The sequence below is a fragment of the Lissotriton helveticus genome, chromosome 8, assembly GCF_964261635.1.
Source record: "Lissotriton helveticus chromosome 8, aLisHel1.1, whole genome shotgun sequence".
Taxonomy (NCBI): domain Eukaryota; kingdom Metazoa; phylum Chordata; class Amphibia; order Caudata; family Salamandridae; genus Lissotriton; species Lissotriton helveticus.
This window is the reverse complement of record NC_136069.1, coordinates 1,425,508,270-1,425,534,012: the sequence shown is the minus strand read 5'-3', so window position 1 is coordinate 1,425,534,012 and position 25,743 is coordinate 1,425,508,270.

Below are 25,743 nucleotides of genomic sequence, written 5' to 3'. Positions count from 1 at the left end.
AAACAACCCCTGGACCACATGTGAGTATCTCTTATATGTGTTGCAGAATTCACACACGTCTGTCTGTACAGTACTAAGTCCTCCATGCGCGCCTCAGATTCCCCTACCCACTGTGTCCCCTATGGTATCATCAGTCTACAACCGTATGTTACTCCTTTCCACCAAATTCTTCTGGATATGCATATAATATGAGAGTCTGGACCCTCATCCATGGGAAAACTGGATAGCGCCCCACATCCATCAGCTAGGGGTAATGTAGATGAAGACATGGACCCCACACCTCCACCAATGCCTGGAGCCTGTCTTGCAGATTATATACGATCTTTTCATGGGTAGCTAAACGGAAGAGTTCCATTGTCTATTCTAAGTGTGTGTGGGTAAGAGGGCTACGCCAGTGTCTGAGAATACATATTTTTGCTATCATGAGGGCCACTGCCATCCACCTAGTTCACAATGAGTTGGCCTCTTCGACACCTGCTAGATCATGTGGAATGGCCAGTTTTGTGGATTCTGTGAAATGGAAACTGCTAGAGCTATGCGATGTGTGGCAGACATCTTTCCAGTAGTTATTGAGCTGTTCACTGGACCATAGAATATGATGGCAGTTATTTTGCAATTGAGAGTTGGTGAGATGACAACAACGACAGCGAAGGAGGAAGGAGCAGATATTCAGACAAAGGATCACCTTCATTGATCTCAAGGTGGAGGAGATGATTCAGCTATACCCTTTGAAGAAGCCAAGCATCCTGGAGATTTTGGAGATGATCTTATCAAGTCTTCAACCAGCAAAAGAATGGTAAAGCGCCATCCCTTCATGTGTCAAAATGATGGTATTCTTAAACATGTTGTGCTCTGGCTCTTTCCCAAAGACCTCTGCTATGTTGGTTGGTATGTCAAAGGGTGTTTTTCAGCTTTTATGCAATCTTTGTTGAATGCCATCAAAAATAACAATTCACCACCAAGCAAGAATTTTACAACACCAAAGAATGTCCTCTGTACTTTGAGCAATTCATTGCCCCCGTGTTAAATTGGTGCCACTTGCAACTACTGCATGCAATTCCCACAGTCAGAACCTCAACTATTCCATCAATATGCAAGCAACTGTGGACCATAATGGCGTCTTAACCAATGTAGGTATCAAGGACCCTGATGTTGCCCATGACTGTTAAATATTTCGACACTGTATAATAAATTAGCATTTCTAGAGAGGAACATGTGGAAATGGGCTAAACTTTATTTCATAGTCTTTCCTCTATGTGTCTTGTGGGTTGTGGAATGGTCAGGGGATTGTGACCTATGAGGTTTCCAGGGCAGTTGGGAAGCTTGGAGCTGTTGGTGTCTGGCTGTGTCTGGCTGTACGGACATAGTTCTCTACTGCTGAGTAAACCTGAAGATATTCATAAAACAAAGCCCCTGTGTTCATTCCACGACCAAAGACAACATTTTATTGGCGACAGTACGGGATCAAGCAGAGGCCTGTGTCCGGCGCAGCGAAAATCCTGTGTCGCAGATCGATATTCTTCAATTTACAGTGATGAGTGCGGTAGGCCTTAAACTTTTCAAGTGTGTCATTAAACTGTAACCTTCGGCTACCACTACTCAGCCAGCGTCGTGTGCTGGTGAATTTTGGACTGTATTTTTTTTGTTGAAAAAATATGTGTCAATGCGGCTGAAGTTGCACGGAGCCCCACACCCTTCTGCCGCTCATGCCGCATGCATCTCAGGTACCACAGCATTCATTAGAACTTTGGCAGCCCTTTCACTCCTGCCTCTTGTGTGCTCTCTTCTAAGGCATTGAACGCCACAATATACAGCAGCGCTACGTCCATGTCAATTACCTTAGAGATTCGGCATACAGATGTAAATGCAGAGTCCAACCTGCCATCTTGTGGCATGTGTTTTGATTACACTGTAAAATAAGTTCTGCAATTGTTTAAAGCTGGTTCTGCTCATTGCACACAAGTAAAAGGAAGAACAGTTAATAGTTTCATGTTCTGCAATCCGTTATTTCCTCATTCAAACTACCATGAGTATTGATCAATCAGTAGTAGAGATACCATCATTTTTAATGCAACAAGATGAACAAACATTGAATGGGAAGACTGGGTGGAAACTTGTGAAATAAGTGTTGTGGCACTAGGGAGATCACATTTTTCACTGCTCAGGAAGAAAGCCCTATTAACTGGATGTCTAGGCACTGAGGGTCAACATATTTTCAAATATCTACCACAAGTATTTGAGGATATATGTAATGGAGGACATGCATAAAGAAGCCAAGTTGCATATGCATAAAGGATTTACAAAGTCCGTGAATATTGTTATGCAGCGGCACACGTTCTACACTTAACGTCAGAGACCTAGTGAATCTGTAGATGAATTTGTGGCCAGATTAGGAGAATTGGCCACGAAGTGTTCATTCGGACGCATGACAGAGGAACTTATTAGGGATCAATTGAACACCCAGTGGAATATTAATCAAATACAACACCGTCTGTGGGCAGCTTCCAACACAACCCTAAAGGACGCTATTAGGATTGCCAAAGAGGTAGAGGAGTCAGGTAAATGTATGAAGGAGATGCAAAAATTGGGCAGCAGAAGCAACACAGATATGTCAGAGGTGGATAGCGATTCGGAGCTAGTAGCACTAGTGAAAAAGAAACTAGGAGTTTCAGCCACGCCCTTCAACAAGAGTTCAAATTCGAGACCCACAGGGTCCACCGGACATGGTAGCAACTTCCATTTAGGGCATTCAAAGTCCTGTTTTGCCGTTGGAAAGGACTGTCACTCTTGTGGGAAAAAAGGACAAAATTGCTAGTACGTGCAAGGTGAGCGTTAATTGAGGGCTCAGCAAAACTCATCAATCACAGACTTCTTATGGTGGACTCAGAGGGTGTTGGAGGAATTGAATCCAAAGAATCTGAAGATTCAAAAAGACGTTCACATCCCAAAGCAGCTTTTTTGGTGAATGATAAGGCTATGACTTTGATGGTGATCCTTGGCTCCTTGTATACCATCATTCCAAAAGAGTTGTATGATGAAGTGTGGCCTGGTAGTGTGTTGGATTCCACAGATGTGATACTGAAAGAATATCAAGGGGCTAAAATTGGTGTGATGGGTTCTTCAGTGCAAGGCTTGAGTTACAGCAGTGACACAAGCAAGGGAAATTTGTAGCAAGTGAGGGCCTGCCTATTTTGGGATGGTCCCATCAATATGACTTAAATACTGTTGTGAACCCATGAATGTTGGAATAGGTGGAATGTTGGAATAGGTGGAATGTTGGAATAGGTGATAGTAGCAGAAGAGGGTGATGTGAGTGGCTTATTGGAACAGTTTGCACCAGTTTTCCACAACAAGTTGGGGTTAGCTAAAAATTAAGCACACAAAAAATCTTGAAGATAGATGCCATTCCAGTGAAGCATCATGCCAGAAAGGATCCAGTCGCTACAAGGGATGAACCTAAAAAGGTAAGTGATCAAATGATTAGCGAAGGAGTCATTAAACCAGTAGAGGACACTCATTGGCTATCTCCAGTTGTGATCACAAAAAAAGTGGATGGGTCTTTGAGATTTTGTGATGACCTCCGTAGCTAAAGCAGAATGTGGTCATGGATCAGTTTCCCCTGCCTAACATCATGGAGTTAGATTTCTTGTTGGTGGGGTAATTATTTTTCCACATTAGATCTCAAGAGTGGCTATCATCAGGTCATGCTGCACCCAGATTCGAAGCACCTAATCACTTTTGTTACCGCTGATGGGGTGTTCCATTTCAGCAGATTACCTTTTTTAGTTTGTCGTTCTCAGCCAGCAAATTTCAAAGGCTTATTTCAAATGTGTTGTCTTATGTCAAAAATGTCATACGCTTCCAGGATGACACTTTGGTCTTTGGTGACAGCGTAAATACACATATTTACACTTTGTGTAATGTGTTGGGCAAATTGTTAGATGCAAGTCTTACCTTGCGGAAAGAAATGTATATGTTTTTGGTACACAAGGTAGAGTTTCTAGGGTATCTCATTTCAAAGGGAAGCGTGAGACGAAAGATGAATCTAGTGAGTGCCATAGTCAATGCGGGAACCCTAAATGATAAGGAGAAATTGTGTTCATTTTTGGGCATCATAGAAAACTTCTCTAAGTTCGTAAGAGATTTTGCAAGTAAGCCTGAACCACTGAGAGAGTTGCTCAGGAAAGGTAGGAAGTTTGATTAGGGGTGTTCATAGCAAAGAGCTTTTGACCTGCAGAGATATTGGTGCCTTTCTAGTGCAATCTCAAGACAATCCTGACAGTAGACGCTAGTGCAGTCAGGTTGGGTGGTGTTTTATGCCAATTCCATGGTAAGGTGGAAACGACTGTAGCCTTTGCGGCCTGTTATTTGACAGATATGGAAAGAAATTACTTTGTCATTGAGCAGGCAGGCTTAGTTAAAGAGCTGGCTACCAGTTAATTTCACACATTAATATAGGATTTGAAGATACTCCTTAGGACTGATCATAAGCCATTACTTGAAATTCTGGCACCTAATTGTATCAGGAATTGTACTGCACATGTTGCTAGGTTGGCGGTAAAGATGCAGGAATGTGATTTCACAGTGGAATTTCTTCCTGGTTGGAAGACTGAAATGGCCGACTGTTTGTCCAGGTTGCCTGACAAACTTAGTGAGATGGGGAATTGGTTACTGAGGAGGTAGTAGCTAGTGTGGAAGACTTGTTAAAAGATCTGCACAGTGCGGTGTCTAGAGAGGAATAGATGGAATCCATGGACAAGGATGAAGAGCCTCAAGGAGTAGCAAAGTTGATTAAAGGGGGTGTTAGAAGAGAAAGCACGTATTCTAATGCCGTCAAGCCTTATTTTAAGATAGTGGAGGAATGATCTTAAAAAGGAGACCAACTCATGGTGATGGGTGTGAGGTTTCTACCTCCAGTAGCAATAAGGATCAAGTTGGTATGATTGGCACACAAGGGTAAAATGGAACAAACCTTCATGTTAAAAAGGTTAAAAGAAACTTTTTGTTGGCCCAAGATGGAGATTGATGTCAAGTTGTGGGTTGAGAAATGTGTGGAATGCAAAAACTCTTAGAAGAGGTTGAGGGTTGGAGTGGGTGCACACGACAATCACCAGCACATATCTAATGCATATTTGGGCGGGAGAAAGTTAGTTTGAACTTTATTGGTCTGTTCATGTTTTTACCTAAATATCAGACTACAGGAGGTACTCCATATACCCTAAAGAGCCCAGGGCAAACATCTGTAACGTACAACAATTTCTCAAAAGGGTGTCAGTAGGAGGTCAATTACAATTAGCACAATTAATTGCTGAGAAATAAATCAAGAAGGGTGGAATACCAGGGAGACGAGATTATTTGCAAAACAAATTGTATTAGTGCAATTACACATTTGACATATTCAGTTTCATATGATCAAACAAACAAAGAGTTGCACTACGTTACATTGAATGACATGTAACCTGTTGGATACTGTGCACAAGTGCTCGTGAAGGATTGTGATGGCGCAAGTGGCACGTGAGGTAGTATGTACAGTGACGGTGAAGGGCGGAACAACGGATAAGTGAGATTTAAAATTAGTAAAGGATAGCCAAGCAATAAATGATAATCAATACAAAAGTAATCAAGTAGGGTATCCTTGAGGGGAGCGCCGAGAGTTCTGCTGTGAAAGTCGACGGCATTTCGGCCTGTAGGGGTGTTTAGGCCATCATCAGGACAGGTTACGATAATGTATGGCAGTGGTGTGGCAGCACACCGTTAGAAGTCTGGGGTGGATGGGCCCAAGGTCATAGGAAACCCTAGGCGTACCAAGGGTAAGTTGTCAGGGACGGAGTGGAGGTCCCGTGATTTGTCCCACCACTTGCCCAGCTCTTCATCAAGTCTTCTTACTAGCAGCCGTAGTTTCCTGCTCTTCTACTAATGTGACTCTTGCCGCCAATATTATCGCTTGGGACCTCCACTCGGTCCCTGACAACTTAACCAAACTAGCTTTAGGTAGCCAAGCAAGGGTCACCAACCCATATTCCAAGCGTGAGACAACTAGGGATTGAACTGCTGACTGGAATTCCAGAAAGGAAATAATCCCTATTCTTAGAATGGGGCAAAAATGGTGTTACCTGGAACCCATAAAGAGTTCAAGTTTGAGAGTAAAGAGTGACATAGAGCATGAAGCTCGAATTCAATCAATCAACCAAAAGTAGTAAGTTTAACCAAAAGTAGTAAGTTTAACCAAAAGTAGTAAGTGCATTCTGTGAATACCAAAAGTAGTAAATGCCTTCTGTGAATACCAAAAGTAGTAAATTTAGGATTTTGTCTCAGATTAGTTCTATGAATCGGGCCCATGGTTATCTTGACATTTTAATTGATGCCTGAAAATTGGTGGAGGCGAGGAACACAGCAGCAGGTACTTTTAAAATGTTAATACACTTGCAAAATGAACGCCCCCACCCCAAGTCAACACCCGTTGCAGTGGCACTGATCGCTCGCCCCAGATCTGGCCCTGGTTATGGCGATTTGGCGCAGTTCAGTGTAGCAAGTCACCTTGCTGTGCTGCCCTGCATCAAAGTGAAAGGGCAGGAATGTGCTGAATCTATGGGCATACGACACATCCCTGTCCTTTTCCACTGTGCTGCCACTTTTAGAGCAGCCTAGAGCCAAAGCCAATACCCTTACACCAAGGCACAAGGGTGCCTGCGTTGCATTCAGGATTGTTTTTGTGTAAGAAAAGGGCACCGTCCTGCACCCAAAAAAATCCTGGGAGGCTATTTCCTTTTTCTGTGTGTGTTGCAGAATGCAGCACACATAGAAAGAGGAAGAAACAAGGAGAAAAAAAGTTATTTCTCCTCATTGCGCCTCCCCTTGTAAAACTGTGGATTCGTCAAAATCTATGGGTGTTGTGTGGAAAAACTCTTGTAATGCCCATGGACCGTGCTCCTAGTGCAGAGTATAGCAATGCAGCGATTTGGCCTGCCTTGTCTTACTCCATATCTATGAGGCCATTCAAAGCCACTCAAAATGGATTTGCATGGCCTCATAAATATGATTTGTTTGCACCGCCGTTGTGTCACAAAAAGAAATGCAACGTGGGCTCAAAGTGCTCATAAATATGCTGCGCCGAATTCTAGTCACAGGACTATAATGCTACGTGAACTGATAATGGCGTTCTCCAACAATGATCATTTATTAGGACAAGACGGAATTTCATTTATGCTTGTGAGTTCTGGTATAATTTCTGGATTTTTTCATTACGTTCATTATGCAATATGGCTAAAATTAAGCCATCACTCCTAGGTGCTTATTTGAGATTTTGGATGAAAATTCTATTGCAGAAGCATGGTAAGAATGCAAATGAAGAGCACTCAAGCGAACTCTTTTCAAATCATGTGTGATATTGCGCTACATTTTCGTGCGAAATGCGTTCTTATACCAAAACTGGGAAAGGTTGCATTTCGTTCCATTAAATCATGCAAAATAGCAAAATCGTCCTTTATTGTGATAACGTGCAATTCTGCATAAATATTTTTTTGCGGAGGGCGACATTTAATGTAATTTTTGCAAAGGAATGTTGCCAGGCCGACATTATTTGGGTTTAGTAAATGGCTGATAGGAAGATTTGCGAATTGAAAGCTCAAAAGGCCTGCTTGTACCACAAAATATACCTCCCTGGGATAAGAATATTCATAATATTAACTTTATTTTTAATGTGGCTTAGTTTAGGGTTATACAAACAAAATTAAAAATGTATAAAAGAAAATCTGTTCCAGGATTAATTTGTAATGGTTCTTTCTTATATCATTAAAAGTATTGGGAATCAAAATAATTAAATAATAAAATTGAAATTGCAATAAAAATCAAGGCAAAAATATTCCTTTGATGAATAATTATTTCTTCCAGAGCAAAGATCAGAAAATGCCAGTAGCAGATAAGGTGATGTTCATCATTCTATAACATTTACATGCTCCTTCTCTTTCATAGAAAATGCCATCTGCTTAACATTTAAATTTAAAATGCTCAGCTAGAAAGAGCACACGGATTTTTTTTCAATTTCTCTGTAAACTCTGGGGCTTCCAACAAGTGTTTGTAGATAAAAAAAAATCTCCTGCGCAGCCACATGATTTATATTAAGCTGTACTACTTTCCTGCTGTCCAGTAAAATGTCATTTAGTTTGTGTGACTATTTTTTATTGCGTTATCGACTGTAAACAGAGAAACACATAGTGGAGCACTTAGTATACAAGCTTTGATTACTTCACCTCTGAAGGGAGGGCGGGCAGCGGACCAACGATATGAAATAATAAACAAAAACGGAGTGCTAGCGAGGCTTTTTCTTGTCAAGTGCTGCAATGCAGCAAGGGATGAATATAGGTTTTGCTTTTCGTATTGAAGGTATGTGGGCTCCCATGCCTTATAAGAGAAAGTCACTTAAAATTATTTATGTGAATTGTACTACTACGCTAAATGCTTTGCGCGACCTTTTAGAGCACAACCAGGTCGATATTGTCATGTGATACGCCGCCATTAGAAACAATGCATAAAAAGATGTTTCATAATATACAAAACATGTATATTTCATGTCAATCACTCAGCATTGGTGTGTCAGAGAAGTTATAAAAGTAATTCTTTATAGTACGATGTAACTAGATACTATCGACAGCGTGCCAATACAATAAGAACAACTGGCCGAATTGAGCAATCAATTCAATTCAATTAGATTGCAACCTATCTCAACATTTATTCCTGTTGCCTTATTGCTTAATATGATGCTCTCAAAATATTTCTTGGACAAAGTACTGCAAGAAAGGGGTTTATTATTTAGGGTGATGGGTTGACCACCTCAAGAAATACTAAAACTATCCTGTCAGGGTGATCCCAAAAGTCAAGACTTTAACCTAAGAGCTAAAACTTCGTGTACCAATGACACAGAGCAGACATGCTTAATTTAGGGCAATGTGTAAAGCATTTATGTAGAACCAAAACAGGAATAACGTCAGAACCACAGTTGATGAAAATCCCAAACCAAATTAGAGCAATAGAGTAATTTTGTTATAAAATGATTTCAAAATTACAAACATCCTATAAGGGAAGACAGAGATACCATTTTTAAAAAAGAATTCAAATGAAAATAGCCCCAAAAAGCATTAAGCGCCAATGATATTTATAGTCATGGTAGTCCGGGACTTAGACATACTTTGAGGACAAACAAGGACTCCCTAGGTTGAATTCACAGTGCAAGAAGACCCAAGTAAGGATTTTGCCTCCAAACTTAGGAGCATATTATAAGGGCTTCGAGTCATGCTTGCACCATGCAATTTGATACATGCACGAATCAAACCTCTAAGCCATATTTATGAAGCCACGCAAAGCCACTTTGCATGGCTCTGAATGGCTGTAAAAAAAGCGCAAATCACTGTGTTGCATTAATATGTGCACGGGAGGCATATCATGGGCGATGCAGTGGGTGTTGCCACACAACTCCCATGGTTTTTGATGCATTCCTGACTTACCAAACCTGGTAAACCTGGGAATGCGCCAAAAAGATACACCTCACCAGGAGAGGCCTAATGAGGAGAAATATGTTTATTTCTCCTTATTTTTCTTCATTCTGTATTCTGCAGCACACATAGAAAGGGGAAAATACCTCTATGGATTGTTTTTTTTGCAGGAAGGTGCCACTTTCTACATTAAAACAATGCTGCCTACAACACAGTCACCCGTACACTGTGGTTCAAGTGTGACTGCGTTGGTGGTAGGCTACGAAAACAGTGCCAGAACAGGGTAATAGGACAGAAATGTGTCATATTGTCTGAATACAGTGTATTCCTGCCTTTTCCCTGTGATGCAGGACAGTGCTTCAAGGTAGCTTGCACTGCCCTGCACCACAATTCCTACAAATATGCCCCTTATTCTGCTGAATGGAAGTCAGAATTTCTCAGCAGGGCAAGGCAGCAGGCTTGATCTGGGGACTTCTCCCCAAAGTCATATAGAAACCGAGGAAGGATCTGCTTAAGCCAGTGATCAGGAAAAGTAAAATTTAACAGCCAGGGACATGGTTTCGTTGGAAGGATACTTTCAGCACGTTTGGCTGAGCAAGATTTCTACCTGGGGCTAAGTCTCTAAATGCAGTTCAAACTTCTCCAGTGGGCCAAGGTAGAAGCTGTTTCTGAAGAGAGTTCTGCGGGGTCAGATACCTGCTCGATGCAGGCTCGCTGAAATGGATTTGTTACCACAGAGAAGCTCCGAGTGGGACAAATCAGTTTCTTCAACCAAGTGAAGTCGCACCTTCACCGGATCAGGTTTGGTAGTTGATCCCAGTGTTTTGGAGGCTGGAAGTTAGAATTTTTATAAATCTCAAATCTTTTCAGGGGTAAGTGCCTTTTTCCTCAGCTCTTCACCCAACTTTAGTTCGACTTTTAGAATTTCAAGGATTAGTTCAGCAAAAGCCTTCTGCAGGTTTCAGTGTAGGTCCAGTTGCGAGTAGACAGCTAGTCATCCAGGAAAATAAGTAGTTCTGCAGCTTGATGTGTCCAAGTAGCCACATAGGAGGGCAGCACACTTAACCTTGGAATCCACATTTTTGTCATGAGTATAGGAGGAAAGTCGTCTAGTCTTTCAGAACACCTCTCAGGTTACAGAAATCAGTGCTCTCTTCAGTTGTCTTGTAATCTTCCGCAGGTCAAAAATGTGTTCTGAAGAGGGTGCATTAAGGCTCCACATTTTTGGATGGCACTAACTGATGGAGGGGGGTGAATTCTGGCTCCTCCCTAACCAATAGGTTGAAGACCCAGAAGTGCGCCTAGGGTAATGAGTTGCTCCCTACTTTGTGATTACTCCAAACGGATTATGAGTGTAGCTGTCTTGCCACTGGATTTTGGAGCCAACCTGGCTGGGGAACAAATATTTGCCTTTACCAGGTCTCACCTTATATTTGCTTAAGAAAGAGCATACCCTTTACATGTTAATGCTGTTCCTCTGTACACCCTAACTGGTCGTCCTGCAAAGAAACACACCTTATCTCACCCAGGTCATTTTTTCTGCTCTGAAAGCAGTTTTCACAGCTCATTATGGTTACACAATGGCAGATCAGCTGTCAGTAAGCTAATACAAATTTCCCTACCTGTGGGTCAAACAAATAATAGGAAACGTTCTAAAAGTTACTTTTCCTAAATGTTTATTAGAGATCTTTACCTTTACAATGGATTTTTAATAAATATAAAAAATTATCATTTGAATTACTTTTGTAGCTAATTCCTATAAAAAATTACAGATTAACGTCTATATTCTATACTTTGACATTTTCTAGGATTCAACACCAACACTGCCAGTGAAAACAGCTTGTGGGTGCTAGTCAATAGAGGAACATGTCAACTTTAATTTTACACATGTGCCACTTTTAAATATTAGGCACTCTACGTTTTGTGCATTAATGTGTATTCAGGGGTGACATAATCATACTTAGAAGTTTGGTTTCATGCATGTCAAAAATAACAATTTTGACAGGTTTCACCACATATGTTTAGGCTGCTGCAGTCAGGCTACAAATGGTAAGACTAAGGGTATCTTTTACTAGCGACCTCTATGGATAGATTAATGGGGGCTAAAGTCAATAGGTGTAATTTAAGTTCCTTACCCTGGGTGTATTTTCTACACCATAAACTAGGGTCTTGTAGGCAAGTTTACTATGTCAACCAGAGGTAAGTCAATTTAACTATGTCTAAAGGGGAGCACAGACACTTTATTCCTGCTTCGAAGGGGTAAAAACCCACAGTGTTCTAAGTCACGAAAAAAAGGAACCAGAAAAATACAATCTGTGATGATCATGAAGAAAAGGAAGATTTGCTGGAAGTACTTCTCACCAAATCTTACCATGACATTGGAAAGCTGTTACCTAGCCATGTAAATGGACAGTGATGGAGGCTCTGTACCTTTACAAGATTAATTAACTCTGAGGCACTGCAGCAATTCTGTTAATGGTTTGTTAGGAAAGGGAAGAAAAAGGATAGGTTTTCTAGTGCTTCGTGATGCAGGTTTACCTTTACGCAAAGCCTCTTTTCAAACTTTGGACCCAATTAAATACATGTAATTGGTTAGGTGCACCATATTGCTTATTTAAATTTAAATTAGACCTGAATATCAATACCTGATTCACAATACATTTTCAGTGAGTAGGCGTGGACAATGCTCAGTTGTAACTTACTGATTTGTTTCAGGAGTAAGCCATGCATACTCACAGATAAACAGTGTTGCAAATTGCTAATATTATACCTTGAATAAGTACGTCTTACTCCTTGAAATTCTTGAATGAGTCATAACCACTCCTGAACAAGATACAATTAGTCATAGGAAATTATTTTGTGAATCAGAATTGGATATCTCTATGAGTCACAGACAGTTAAAACATATGTAGCCAATCATGTAACACGCTTTATGACTCCACACCTCATTCTTGCCCATCTGATTTCGAAAGAGCTCATCAGAAAAATAGAATACATGTGAAAACTGTGCTGTGAAGATAAACAATATATAACTTGCAATTTGTTGCAACAACAATATTTAAGCAGTTTCACGAGTCAGACGTAGTGACAGTAGATCACCTGATGGTTTCTTTGGCTTGCTGCATGTGGCAGTGAAAATATACCTTAGAAAGAAGAGTCTAAAACGTTACATTTTATCAAAAGAGAATATGTTTTCCAATTAGTGAGGATACAATTGTTGAAGTGGATGGCGTGAGTTAAAGGAGAAAAAATTGGGCACCGGTCATATTGATCTGAAATATACGCTCCTTGCATTTTATCCTTCTGCAGTGAAACATACAGCATGTAAATATTGGGAATAAAAGAATGCACTCTTGGTAATTTCCATGCAAAGAAATTGGTGAATGAATGTATATCTCTAAAATGCACAATACTACTTTCACTTATTAGGATAGCTTTCTGCAGAAAAATCCTATCAGTTTTAGCTACCTCATCTTATAATTGAAAATTGCTTTCAGTTGAAATTATTATGCTTGAAATTCACCACTTCCTATACAGTGATGAAATGAATTCACAAGTGTATTATGTATGTGTCTGCATCAACGTTTTAGCGTTATAGAAATTTCAGGCTCTCTTTCATATAATCAACATGATTTGGGATTTTCTGGTCGGTGCGAGTCTTTTATTTGAAGATCTCATAATCTGAACTTTGTGTCATATCCAAAATATCACTGTTTGATTAGAAAGCAGTTAGATTTAAGAATAAGGCAAGGCTGTGCAATCAACCCTGGCTGTGCATTTCAGTTCCAATTCCAAATGTAATTTATAAAAGACATAGCTTCAGATGTACAAATATTTTTAGCAGTTGCAAGCTCTGCAAAGCACTAAATTAGTGGGGTTGAGATCGCTAAGTATATTTAACCCTCGACTAAATCAATTTACCAATTTGCAGATACGAATCACTAGTTGTAAGGGGTGTTTTATCGGCATCTCTTTCAAATGGTAATACAATACACAGGTATCAACGTTTTGTACAAACTATTGAAAACATAATGATTTCCCCAAACAATTGGCCACCCATTTGCAAATGGGAAGGGGTCCAATGGGTATACCCTCCCCTTACAGAATTTTATAAAAAGGTGTTTGCTTTGTAAAAGGGGACTGCTTTAAAAACACACACTTTAAAGTCAGCCACAGACCGGGTGATCTACTGACCGTATAAGGCCATCATTCATATGAGTTTCTCAAACTGGAATGAGTCGCAATTTGCGAACTACCTCATAAATATGTTCGACGTAGATCCAATGCCTACCATTTTAATATCCTTTTTTGTATACTGATCTGTTTGTGCATAGGTTGGTTCACAAAATAACCTTCTGGTTGCAAAAATATTGTTCCCAAATTGCCACTAGTACTTACACCTTGCAATAACACCCCCAAATGTGTGACAAGTCACGAGGCATAGGGGCTTTGCCTAATAAAATGTCTGTAACAACACATTACGCTTGATTTAGCATGTCACTGGAAATCAATGTTGGCTGAAGTGGGCCTCGAAGATATGTGCCTTCTTGGGCATAATAGGAGCTGCTTGCACAGCTGAATGTTTGAAGTCTGTAGTTTGCTCACATTGGTTTTAGACGTACCACGTGTAACATGTCTATACTTTATTTGACAACGGATAACTAGTCTTGCAATAGTGGTAAGGTGTTCTTAGTACAAAAGATGTTAGGTTTTGCACAGAATTTTGAGATCATGTTTCAATGAATGAATAATCTGGTAGACTGCACAATGCATGATTCACCAATATACACCTCTAAGGTTTGTGCCGTGTTTTCCACCTCAACATCATTTGTGCTCACGTGAAAGAGATGTTAATCTTTTGCACAGTTCTTCAACCTGTGGTCAGCACTAATGAGCATGCATTCTATTTTAGATAGAATTAAGTTTAGCATATTCACAATCATACATCACATCATGTCTTCATAAACGTATGCTATCTTCTATTTATCTAAAGTACGATCTTTAGATACCTTGATCATCTTATGTATATCATAATTATGAACATCTAGACACTGCTAACTTGCATTGTGAGCAAGACTAAAGTTGTTGCAAAAGGTTTCCTGTTATCCCATCGGGTCCCCACAGGGACACACGCAGGAATTTAGCCTGAGAAGAAATCACATGCTGTCCCGCACTCCTTCAATGCCTGAAGGCCCTGTGCTGCTACTGCCCAAGTCTGAGGGAATCCAGTAGAGCAGATGCTGTTGCTGTCAAAGTACAAGCATGATCCCAGTCTGTAGGCCATACTCTCGTGATCTGGCCCCAGAGTCCTCAAATGCCCGCAATGAGCACTTGCTGGTTCCGACACAGTGTTCTACCAGGACAGTCACCTGAGTAGTTGGCTGGTTGTGATGCTCATCCTCCATAGGTGAAGTCCTAAGTGAAGCTGCCCATGCAGTCTTGTGTCAGCAGGTGTACACAAGACTGGGCCTAGGCCAGGAGAACATCTTCCATTGCTGCTCATACCCAGCAAAATGATCAGGTAATGGGTCCACACACATGATTGACTCAGCAAAACACACATGTATGACTTGCAACGGGAACATTGACTGTTACTTAACAAAATCTCATTGTTGAACTAAACTGCAAAACACTTAGCATAATGAACTGCTTAACCTATGTATATGCCTAAACTGAGGTAGACATCACAGAGATAATAGAGAAACGACTTGAACGAGGAGAAGGTGCCTGAGATGGTGTAAACATTTACCAAGGAATCCTAGTTAAAATCACAATGCCTTATATAAGCCCCATTGACATATGTAATATAATATAGTGCATTGTGTGGAGGGGTTGGCACAAATACGGCTTGGGAGCCTTTGCTGATTTTCGTATGGTGACTTCATTGAGGGGTTTCAAACAAGATATAGGGGATAGGGAATGGTCTTAACAATGTCATTATCAACTACCTGAGGTCGTCTTTCCTGAGGAGGGTTGCAGCAGGAGAAATAACTTCTTTTTTCTTTTCTCCTAAGGTACTGCAAGGTGGTTGCACCAGCACACTCAGAGAAACAGGAGAACTTTACAGTAAGTAATATATGTAATGAGATCCCATCACCCAGCACCTCTGTATACCCGAGGAGACAAGTGAGTACTCAAAGATTGATAGGCCGAGTCATCTTAAAGAAAAATGTAAAGTGTATCTTGGGGTAGTTTCTTATAGTATGAGGAAGAACAGCTGTCTGTTGCTCTCTTTTGTGGCATTTCTTTTCCATCCCCCATTTCATAAAATAGCCCTTTTCCCTTGTTCCCAACATGCCCGCGGGTTTTAAGTGCTTCTCGAGTGGATCTTTACTTGTTACTTAAAGAAATAAAGAAAAATCAGCAAACCCAACATCTCTCTCTCTAAGAACCCGCTTTCATCCCTTTCCCTGCATCATTCACCTACAGAGCTACAACTCTCCTGAGTTGTAGCGGGGTTCTGCACATACACTGGCAGCATCCACCACTTTTCACAACTTTTCAGTGGAGGTGGCTTCTCCAAATTCTCCTCTCCTCTTCCCGATATCGTGTGTCATCACGGTATCCACATTGTCAAGTCGCTGCCCAGATTGAGCATTGTCTCTATGTCCTCTCTACTCCTTTGCTACTTCGATGTCTGCATCACTTCTTGGATCCCACTGTCCCTCTGCCTGGTCCATTGTCACTTTTACTGACCTGGCTCTGCCCCCTTGGTCCTGAAATAAAAGAGTCCTTTTTCAATGTCTCTGGTTTTTCGAATGGCGTTGGCTCCACCTCTTTTCTCACATTGTGTTCTAGGCAAACCATCAGGTAGTATGGAGATCGGGTACGGGAGCTTTCACACTTTGTTATTACAGTACTTATTTATGAAGCTAAGAACTGGGATGGGCAATGCATTATTGTGCCTTTTGTTTGACTATTGAGTTCTGAGCTCACCCATCCCGCTACCTCCCTGAGAAGCCTTTGAATGATTGCTAACCTAGGAGTCAGGTGCAGAAAGGACGTACTTGGCCCAGTTTGCAGACCCATAGCAGAATGGACCCCAGTGACAAAGAAAACAAAACCACCACCCCAGTGAAATACATGAGTTCAACCATTTTTGGATGTCTCACCCTATCGACCTCTTTATACTCAAGACTGTTGAGAGATCTAGCAGCATTAAAAGCAGTAGACTCCCTGAGTCCATAAACGTACAAATGCTAGTTTGAACAACAGCCATATCATATATCAGTCCTTTATTAAGGGTGGAAGTCCAACTGTCTATCCCCAAGAATGGCATTTACCTTTACATGTACTTGAGGGAGCCTGGTTCTGTAACACATTGGAAAGTCATGGAATAGTGGATAAACAATGGTAATTGGAGGGATAAAGCATATCAGGAACATTGTTTTGAAAACGAGTGACCCACGTTTTATGTAATGTGAATGGTATCATGGTTTCTTCAAAAAGTAGTTCACTACCTCCTAAATACAGGTAGCCAGATATTTGTGGCTCTTCATAAGTACAGTGAAGGGTATAGATGTCCTGGGCAGTCAGTAGGCGTCATAGATTTAGTCATAGAAATGACTTTGTCAAGAGACCTAGCTCTAAAGTTACAGGGGGGGTGAAGTTTGATAATGACTGGTTCCTACTAATACTGTTTTAAGTTCCTGGCCCATAGTCCCCTTAGATATTACTTTGGCTGAGGTGTAACACAGCATTAAATTGAGTAAGGGGGGTAAGGCGCAGGGTACAAATGTTGTACCCATGGACGTATATAAAACAGTTCCAGGGGTGTGGGGACCCATATTAACACTGGCGTTGAATGCAGCTGTCACAACCCAGATTCCATCTACCTGGGGGGATTCCATCATCGTCCCAATTTACATAAAAGGGGACAAGGCGACATCAAGTAACTACCGCCCGATCAGTTTGTTAGACTCCTCAGTAAAAATTATGAGTCGAGTGCTGTTGTACAGGCTGGAAGAGTGGGCAGATGAAAAGGGGATTCTGGTTGACCCTCAATACGGTTTCAGAAGGGGTCGTGGTACAATAGATCAATGCCTGAACTTAGAATTAATTATCGGAAAGTATACCAGGGCTAAGCCTGGTACCTTATATCTTTGCTTTGCCGATCTGAGCAGTGCATTTGATCTGGTGGACCACTCCATTCTTTGGCATGTCCTGTTGGAACTTGGCGCACCCGAGACTATCATTTTCTTCCTAACTAGATTATATGATAAAATGCAGACTTGTGTGCCCTTTGGGGTAGGGGAGAGTGTACCCCTAACTTTGATGTTTAACGTGGTATAAGACAGGGCTGTGTCCTAGCCCCTTTTTTGTTTACCTTATTTATTAATGCAGTCGATCGGGCCCTGAAAACAGTCCAAGCAGATGCCCCCCAGATCTGTGGTACAGGTGTCCCAGTTCTGCTTTATGCAGACGACGCTGTGCTCCTGTCCAGGACCCCGATAGGTCTACAGCGGCTGATGGACCAGTTTTCTGATTTAATTAGAAGGCGGAGGCTGGTCATTAATAAAAGTAAAACTCATACCATGGTATGTGGTGCTAGAAATAGGAAAAACTATGTGTTTTATATTGATGGGGTGAAAGTCCAGGATGTGGAAAAATGTTGCTACCTGGGTGTCATTTTCTCTCATGATGGTAGTTGGTCCCATGACTTACTGAATGTTAGGTCTAAAATGAAGAAAAGTTCCTATGGTATCTTTACATTTGCATCAAAGCTTGGTGATAGAAGAGTTAATGACATGATGCAAATATATAAAGCGAAAAAAATTTCGATCGCATTATATGGGGCGGGGTTATGGGGTAATTCAAATGTTGACTGCCTACAAAGGGAAGAAAATTGCTTTGTTAAAAAACTGCTTTGTGCCCCGTCTCTGCCTCCACTGATTTAACCCATAGGGAAGTCGGAGTTACTTATTTAAGCGACCTGATTACGTTAAGACCATTGTTGCTATGGAGGGCCATTTGGACCATAGATGAGAGAGCTTTTAACCGGTCTGTCATTGAGGACTGCCTGAAATTGGACAATTTCCTTAAGATACCATGGCTCGGTTATATTGTGGATAGCTTTCAAAAGATATTTGGACTAAACATAGTTGCAGACCCCGGCTCTGTGGGAAACTACTCTAAGTTGGACTTGAAGAGTATTTTTTTGGCATACCGAGCTCAAAAACATGAAGCTCTAACTGGGCGCCTTACATCGGTTATCTCGAACAATAAATACATGCAAAGTGACGGCTTTCAAATGTACTTGAGTATGGTAACCAAACCAGCCCACAGGTTTGTTTTGACGAGGCTTAGGCTTGGGATAGCCCACGGGTTGGTGGCCTTTCCACAACTAAAGAGACAGCCGGTTGGACAATGCCCATGCGATGGCTACTCGAAACAGAGCACCCTGCACTTTTTACTAATTTGCACACTATTCATGAACTTGAGGATTGTTTATTTAAAACCACTTTTTAAAAAGTTTTCTATTTTTAATGTGGAAGATGCCATGAAAATGATTTATGAATTGAACTCTCCGGACAAATGCTTTTTTCTTGCAATGTTTTTATGTAAGTCCATTCAACTCAGGAAGAGCATGATTTTTTAAAACTCTGTATGTGTTTTTAACTTATGTGTTTTTGTATTGTTAACATTTTGCTTGTCTGCTTTTATGGTCATTACTTTTGAATGCACCGAATAAAGCTTCATGAACTGAACTGATAATGACTGGCAGATCCACAGCTAATTTACATATATCTGGGGTTCTGGAATTAATATACATTATCTTATCCTTTCAAAGCACCTTGTCTTGTAAAGGGTCAAGCTCCTTTGTAAACCAAACTTTATATTTATTTGATTTGCTATAATTGGAATATTTAATTAGCTCAAATTAAATAAATATATCAATCTACCATTTACCAGTTACTGAGTTCCCTTTGAATAAAAGAGGACAGTTTGTCAGCTGATAGATTTTTTAAATTGTGATATTTCACAACTTTAGAGCCAACATGCGTGTGAATGACACTGACTCTAATTTCCAGGTAATTAATGATAAATCAGTCTGTTGGCATCACACAGATTTGCCTATTTTCAAATGTGGATATTGAACTAGTCCAAAGTATTATACTTTTATATGCATATGAGGCAGCACATTTTATTTACATCCAGGCTGTTCAAAGGAGTTGGTGGCTTTATTTAGCTGTGGTTCCCTGTCCTAAAGATTTAAATCTCCAAAGTTAAGTGGGAGCTTGAGCGGAATAAAGGTAACTAAATATCTAGTATAGCATTTTAAAAATCTGGGTAAATTTTTGAAATGTGGCAAAACAATCAAGATAGTTATTTACTCCTTGTCATTAATGCTAAAAAGAACTAACAGATGTTCAAAGCAGTGGGTGGGGGGACTAATTAGCTTAATCTACAGCTTATTGTTGTAATTAAATTCAAATACAGCTTTATTTGATTGTCAAAAGCAATCATAAAAGCGTACACGTTAAAATGTTTTACATTTCAATACATTTTACATGTCGTACAAAACAATTCATTGGTGACAAAATTCCAATAAAAAACATCCTTCCTATAATTAAAAATAAATTACATAATCAATGTTTTCCTAAAAAATATCACTTGTTTCAAAAACGCTGTCATTGTTTCTACACATAGCTCATTGTCCAAATATTGTATACTTAACATGGCCAGACGACATTGGTGCAGGCCCATCTGTCTCAATAGAGGAAGTAAAATCCTACGCCTAGGTAAATCATGACATTTACAAAACAAAAGGACATGAATAGTACTTTGGGGTGACACGTCGTCACAGGGACAAGGCTGTAAATCATGCGACCAGTCATTTATAGTTGGAAAACTAACCAGTCTATGGAAAATTCCAAATCTAAAGCGTATTAATAAAAATGTATCATGATTGCCAGGAACATAAACCAAATAGGGTTGAATTTTAAAAGAAGTTAATAACAGTTGATGTTGTAGGACAGTTGGGTTTAAAACCTCTGTTGTTATCCTTAAGGTATCCAGAAAAGACAAACCATTCTTCCTCAAATCTTTTCTTGAGATGGCTGAGATAGTAAGAGGTTTTAAAAAGTATTCCGGCTTTCCAATATCAGTGAAAAACTTGAACATATAACTCAGCCATGGCATCCTCATTGCTCCATCCAATTTTAAAATATCTGACACAATATCCCTGTTCAGCTTGGTTTCTTCTTTGGTCCACAGTCTGTGCCATAGAAGCACAGGCTCAAGCTTGATCAAGTCAGATATAAATGGGAGTCCTAATTCTGCGTGGCAGTTATAATTAGGAGTGCTCTTAGGAACTGCGAGGAAATGTTTCAGGAAAGAGTTTTCGGCTACCTGGATGGGGTTAGGGTCAGCAAAACCCCATATCCCGCTCCCATAGGTAGCACCAGATACACATTGGCTTTATATATTTTAATTAGTTCAACAGGCGGTCTCCTACCTAGTTTATTAGCAAAAGTCCTAAGGGCAGCAGTAGAACGGAGCATCGCAAGGTTTTTAGCTGCTACTGCCTGAACCCAAGACTCATTCTAAGTGAATAGTATACCTAAGTAAGAGAATTGTTTAGTTGCCTTAAGCTTCTGTCCTGCAATGAAAATCGCCCTTTTGGTCTTACAATCCTTACCACATCGCATGATGAATGTTTTTGACGTGTTTACCCTTAACCCCAGATCTTTCATAAAAAGGGAAAACCTATCCACCACGCGTTGAAGTCCCACTTGAGTACGAGACATTAGCACAGCATCATCAGCGTACAAAAGTGCCGGAATTGGCCAACCAGCTACATATGGGGAATCTAAACTGTCACTGCAAAGTTAAAAAGGAACGAAGCCAGGACACATCCCTGCCTGACTCCACTCCTAATTGGGATTTTCTCCGTGCGTTCCCGCTTCAGACCGTAACGAACACGAGCCGACGCATTACTGTAAAAACGTTTAAGAAAATAAATAATATTTTCATCAACCCCTAGTTGTCCTAGCAAAGCCCACAATTTGGAATGTACCACACAATCAAAAGCGGCCGAGAGGTCAACGAAGGCCAGGAACAAACTCCCCTTCTTGGCCCTCGTGTACTTTCCCACCAACATTAAAAGGTTTAAGCCTTGCTCCACTGTACATAGGCCGGCACGAAAACCGTATTGCAAGTCCAATAAAATGTCATTAGCCCAGTCTAAAAGACGGTCCAGAATTATCCGCCCAACTATTTTCGTAAAGGAGTCCAACAGGGAAATAGGTCTATAACATCCCGGATCGTGTCTGTCCCCCTTTTTAAAGATGGGCATGATTATGGACTCCACCCAGGCGGACAAAAATCCTGTAAGGCAGCTAGCGTTAAGCACCTGGACCAGAAGGGAACCCCATAGAGGAATAATAGCTTTAAAAATATCTATGGGGACGCCGTCCGGGCCAGGCGCCTTACCGCCCTGACTAGCATGAAGTGCATTTTCAACCTCCTCCAAAGTAAACATCAGATTCCTTGATGCAGGATAAAAAGTAGGAGAGCAAGGAGGAGTTATGAGTACCTCTCCCTCGTATACTTTAGCAAAATGCTCAATCCAATCCGCCTCTGCGATCGCAATTTCTATTTTAGGGCCGGACTCTTCCATTAAGAAAGGGGTTCTAATAATCTTCCAGTTGCCTGCACTGTCATTATTTACAGACGCTGAGTGCAATGCTTCCCATGCTTCTGCTTTTAACGTATTCTTCCTATCTTTAACAGCAAGTTTATATTCTTTCCTAAGTCTCCTAACCTCAGAGACACTTCTGGGTTTGTTATGCAGTTCTTTCTTTAGAAGTGCATAAGCTCGAGTACAGTTAGAATTAAACCATCCTCCCTTCTTTCTATTGTTTTTACACCGTCTCGTAAGAGAGGTCCTAATTTCAATAGAGATGGTCAAGAAGGAGGCAAGGAGAATTTCAGGGGTAGAATCGTCCCCCAAGCAAATTGCTAGCTCAGACGTGCATTTGCCGATTAGTATATTAAGTATTTTTGTTTGATCGACCAAGGCCCATCGTAGCGAGTAGCCGTTCATACTACCAATAGACACATTTTCACACCTATCTTTTTCAAGGTTACTCCTTGGGAGGGTCTCCCTTGGCAACAAAATGGTCATACAAAGCGGAAAATGGTCGCTTAATGCAACATCTGAGACCTTAAAAGAATACATTCTGTCAGCATGATTATTAGTTACAAGGGCATAGTTGATAGTGGAGGAACAACCCCTCCCACTTAATGTTGGGGGTAAAAGGGAAGGTAACACACAAACTTCGTTCACAAATCCCAGGTCAAACTTACTAAATACTTTGTTTAGCTGTTCACCCAGAGAAGTGTGGGTAAAATGTGATTGAGGCAGGCCCTGTTCCCATACTACTCCACATCTATTATCTTCTTTTATTATTATCTTTTTTTACGCCCCACATGGAGTACCGCAGGGCTCCATCTTGAGCCCGCTGTTTTTCAACCTGTACCTCAGACCCTTAGCCGACCTAGCTGACAGCGTAGGACTCACCCTCATGACCTACGCGGATGACTCCCAAATTATTTCATTGTCAGATTCAAAAGCCTCAGCTCCTTCCCTCCTCAAACATGGGCTCCAAAAAAATTTCAGCTGGATGACCACCAACCAGCTGAAACTAAACGGTGATAAAACCGAGATCCTCCTACTAGGAAAAAATAAAGAACTATGGAACTCCTCTCATTGGCCCCCCGAATTGGGAAATCTCCCCACTCCAGCAACTCAGGTAGGAAACTTAGGGGTTATCATTGATAATGCCCTGTCAATGAAACAACAGGCAAATAAAGTTGCAGGCCTATGCCTCACCATAATAAGGTGGCTGAAAAAAATTATATGGATGCTACCCCCGCCACCCAAAAGACCGTAGTCAACGCACAAATTACATCACGTCTTGACTACGGCAACATCCTCTACCTCAGCTCAAATCAGGCAGTCATCAAACGGCTTCAGCTGATTCAAAATTCAGCTGCGAGACTACTGTGTAGTATACCAAAAACTGCCAGAGTGTCCAAACTTCTGAATGACCTACATTGGCTCAGGGTAGAAAACCGCATCAGCTTTAAAACCCTGAGTCAAATGCAAAACGGCACCAAACTATCTACAAGCTCTAGCCACTCCATACTTACCAGCGAGAAATCTGCGTTCTCAAACTGCAGCAAATTTCGCTGTTCCTAGGTTCAGATTGACAAGAATGGTGGAAGATCTTTCTCTGTCAAAGTGCCTACTCTGTGGAACACACTTCCCCTACACATCCGTAAAGAAGAAAACTACGCCAGGTTCCGAAAAAATATTAAAGCTTGGCTGTTCCAGAAACAAACATGCTAAATACCATGCCCATCTTATACCTTCGTTCATCCATATGCCACAGGCGCCGGAAAACCCTTTTTGGGTAGCTGCGCGCCATATAAGTGTAAAAAATAAAATAAAATAAATAAATAAATTCTGCCACACTACATAAAATACAATTGAAATTTCCAACCAAAAGAGTCATCATATCTTGCCTAGCACATTTAGCCTGTAAAGATAGTGCTTTGGACAGTTTGTTAAGGACATTTGATACTTCATCCAAAGAAATGTTATTATATAGATTAACCAGGACAATTGAGATATCTGGGTCCAATACCAAGCTCAAAAGCTGAAAATAAAAATCTTTAATTGGCTCAATGACCCTTGTTATTTTCAGTTTGTTTGACAAATAAACACTCAACCCCCCCTTGGCTCTCCCATGCATAACCTCAACAGCTGAAGTATGAAAAGTCTTATACCCATTAAGGTGGACTGGTTCCTTGCTCCAGGTTTCCTGGAGACAGATCAAATCTTGTGACTGGATAAAGTCCTGCCAGAGTGGGTTGTCGATTTTAGACTTAATTCCAGCAACATTCCAAGAGGTAATATTGCATAAAGGGGGATACAAGGGGGGTGGCACATAAAGAGGGGGCCTAACACCTAGTGTTAATGGTCCAGTCCTATTCAGGAGTACTGACTCACCACCAGGTTCCAAAGCCTCCAACCCCTAAGTAATATCCTTGATCCCCGGGCTACTAAACTTTTCCACCCACTCATTCCCAATATACTCGTGATTCAAGACAGACATAGAATAAGCTACTCCGCCAGAAATGTTGACGAGGTTGACTGGTTGCAGTCAATCATTGTTCTCTAAACCACTCAAGATCTCAAAGGGATTTGAAGTCGGGATACAATATCTTCCTTGGTTGGGACCCATATAATTTGTTGTCTGGCAATGAGATGCTGGAAGCCTGCCAGGCTGCATGGGGCAGTAAAAGAAACCGAGGATAAGAATGTTAATACCCCCAGTATTAACTGCCCCAGTAGAGCCCCTCTCAATTATGTTTCGTACCAGTAGCGGTGACCGGAATGTTAAAATTACACAGTCGCCGCTCAGAAATTTACCAAATGTGCCTATCCATCTAACCCTTCTGACCATCTTAAATTCAGAAAACAATAATGGGTTATCAGAAGCAAGACTCATAGATAGAAAATGAAGGGATTTATTCCTCAATGTCGACCAATGTTCAAAAGCATTGGGAGGCAAAACTGGGACATTAGCTAAGACAACCGTATCTGGTGTAGCTTCAGGAGGTAAATTTAAGATTGGTAAGGGTAGGTTTGCATTATCCTCTAGGCAAAGCCGATCTCTTCTTATATACTTGTAGTATTGCTGTTATCACTACCTCCCCGGATTGGGCCTATTGGATCTGCTACTCCAGTTGTAATGTTACCCCCTGTGTTTTTAGGTTCCGATCTTCAACTAACCTCCCCGTTTTTATGCTGAACTTGGGTGGCCGACTTCAAGGGTATGCTTTTAGAATTCTCACCTACATTAACTGCCTTTGATTTTTATAATGTCTTGGAGGTTCTACCTGTATGCACTGTGGATTATTAACCAATTTTTCCTCTATCCTAGTTACCAGGGCTTCAATAGTTGTAACTTTTGCACAAATAGGCTCAAGGAGTGTTGTTAGCAAAGTCTCCATTCTTCCCCAGAAATTCTCGTCAGCTTCTGAGCTGTCTATAATGTTTGGAGCAGGAACATTATCTGTCAAACCATTGCCACTATTTACTTTCAGTCCAGCTGAGTTTACAGAAATTTTACGTTGTTTAGAAGTACCCTTCCCTTTATAGTTTTTTACAGGTAATTCTTCCTTATTTATGTGCTTTTGTTTACGCCTCGCTTTATACCCTCTCGTAGTTAGATGTGGGCTG